The sequence below is a fragment of the Capsicum annuum genome, unplaced genomic scaffold (assembly GCF_002878395.1).
Source record: "Capsicum annuum cultivar UCD-10X-F1 unplaced genomic scaffold, UCD10Xv1.1 ctg81524, whole genome shotgun sequence".
Taxonomy (NCBI): domain Eukaryota; kingdom Viridiplantae; phylum Streptophyta; class Magnoliopsida; order Solanales; family Solanaceae; genus Capsicum; species Capsicum annuum.
Window position 1 is genome coordinate 116,840 of NW_025892250.1, and position 2,764 is coordinate 119,603.

The following is a 2,764-nucleotide window of genomic DNA, read 5'->3' on the forward strand; positions in this document are numbered from 1 at the left end:
TCATATTCCATTGATTCTTCTTATGAACAATTTTACGTTGTTTCTAGTTCTTTCAGGCATATTAATTCCAGTGAATATGATTGCAATATGGAATGAAATTTATACTCACAAGAGAATCAAAATATTGAAAGTGAACCATCCCAAGAGGAGAGTGCGAATTTGAAGGAAACTATGCTGACTTTCACAAAAATATAGATGAAAAGTATGCGCAAAATCATCAAGTCAATACTGATCTAACAATGAAATTAAATAAACTAATAAGTATGATAATCTCCTATAATAATGGTGAACTTTCAAATGAAACTACTTCTTGTGAGGATGAAGCAATCGATAGAATAAAAGATCCTTGTAAAGAAGAATCTGCTACTTATGATGAAAAGACTAATCTAGTGAAACAGGATGACAATAAAGGTTTGGTTGAATTCAACTCAATAAGTAATGGATGCATATATAGTTTTTCTTATCCACATAAAGTGAATTTTTTTGGAGGAAAATGGGAATAAAAAGGCCACAAGCACAAACGTAATATCATTTGACCATTAGTCTTCAATTTATTTTCATCATTACAATTTTGTGAATATTGTTATTGGAGATTTTTAGAAAAGTTCATGGAATGATCCTTGCAAAAAATATAAAATGAAGTTAAAAATCATTATACATGGTTATTTGCCTACTCGAGACACGTCTAACAAAAATTAGATGGTGTGAAAAAAGAAAATGTACTGTGATAGTATTGACCAAGTGAGATTCAAGAGGAATCTCAAGAATCGAAAATAAAATTCTGATAAAAACTCCCGCAAAAAAAAAAAAGAAGAAATTCTCAATATATAATTATATTTCAGTATATATATATATATATATATATATATATATATATATATATATATGAATAATTTCTTTTTATTTTGAGCATAACTTCTCTATACACTTCCATGAATTTCTTTATTTAGTTATTTGCCATGATCGTAATATTTTAAGCTAGACACTTTTTAGAATATTTAAAATAAATCAATTGGCTAAAATTTAATTTTCTTAGAATGTTATTTTGAAAAATAAATTTCATTCAGTATCATTCATGAGTTGTATGAATATCTATTCAAATTCATATTTATTTATTAATGATTGAAGTTATTATATTTACTAATCCCAAGTGTATTGTGTTGTTAGGTTATATTGCTCAGTTCTCATGCTTATTCGAAAAATTATAATTTACTGTGAATGTGATTTGAGGCGAAATACTAGGTAGATTTTTAGGTTGAAAATGAAAGTAGATCATCCTTGTAAAGTCATGATCAAAATCAACCTACTTAAATTTTTATTTATCCTTAGCCAAATCCTTTGAGCCTAAGTGAATTATTTCTCATTTTGTTGATAAGTCAAATTTCAACAAGAGGCTAATCTTTGATATCAACCTATTTGTTCGCTCAACTCTTTTTTTCTCGATAAAAAAGTTTAATGCAAAACTAATGTGGAGAGTAGTTATTGAAAAAGAGACAATGATGATTGTTGTTTGACTTATTGATATTCTTAAAATATTATAAAAAAAAAAGGTTACAAAGAGAATTTTTGACAGTGATAACTTGAAAAGTAAATAAGAGAGAAAAAAGGGATGAAAAGTTAAAAAAAAATAGAGGTTGATTTGTTTAAAAAAGGAAGGACAATGATGTTTAAATATTCAAGTATTGTGGTGCTTATGAAGGATTTGAGTCACTTTTATCCATAGGTATCATATCTATTCCTGAATCCACATTGCAACCCTATAAAAGTTCTACATGATCTCAACTCACAGACTCTTATATTAGTGGAGAACTACATTATAGACACGTTTATGGTAATTTCAAATAGATGCTTCTTTATTTAGAGTGAGAGAATTTTCTAAATATGCCCTTCTTTTGATTTATATTGATAAAATGTGTAATTTATGGGCATCTCTCTTTATTTAGTGAGAGACACTTGAAATAAGAAAATACTGTAATTTTGATTCTCAATAAGTGAATATGAATGTGGTTAAAATTATTTGAACTAATAATGAAATCTTAGTGGAATTTTGCTTGTCAAAAAATTTCATAATTTTAGTCACTATTCTGTTTTGTGTCCTTTGCTCGAGGACGAGCAAATTTTTAAGTGTGGGGATATTTGATGAGATATATTTATTAGTATATTTATATATATATATAATATCAAATATTTTAAATAAATATGAATAAATATATCCTATTTTTGAATATTTTCTAACAAATCTTGTAGGAAGAACAAACTACGGAAAAGAAAGAAAGAAGATATAAACCAAGTAAGGAAGGTACATCTGCTACAAATTCATCATAGCCTACACAAGGGCAAGACATATAAAATAATAAAATTATTGTTAATGCCTTTCAATTTCTCATCAAGATATCATAATAATATTCATGCCAAAATCTCACCAAGATTGCGTAACAACTTCGTATGCAAAATTCTCTGCAAGATCTAATGATATATTGATATAGTATTGAAAATTATCACCAAAGCCTCCATAGAAATTTTTCTATATATAAGAAAGGTTCTTTCATTGTAAAAATAGACAATACACAACATCAGCAAGAATTATTAGTCTTGTTTCTTCCTCTTCCTTTCTTTTTCTTTTAGTAGTATAAATTTTCTTAGTAGTTTTATTTTTTCTCCATAATGGAGTAATTTCTTTCGATTGGGATAGTTGATGAAGCTCAATATATATATATATATATATATTGAGCTTCATCAACTATCCCAATCGAAAGAAATTACT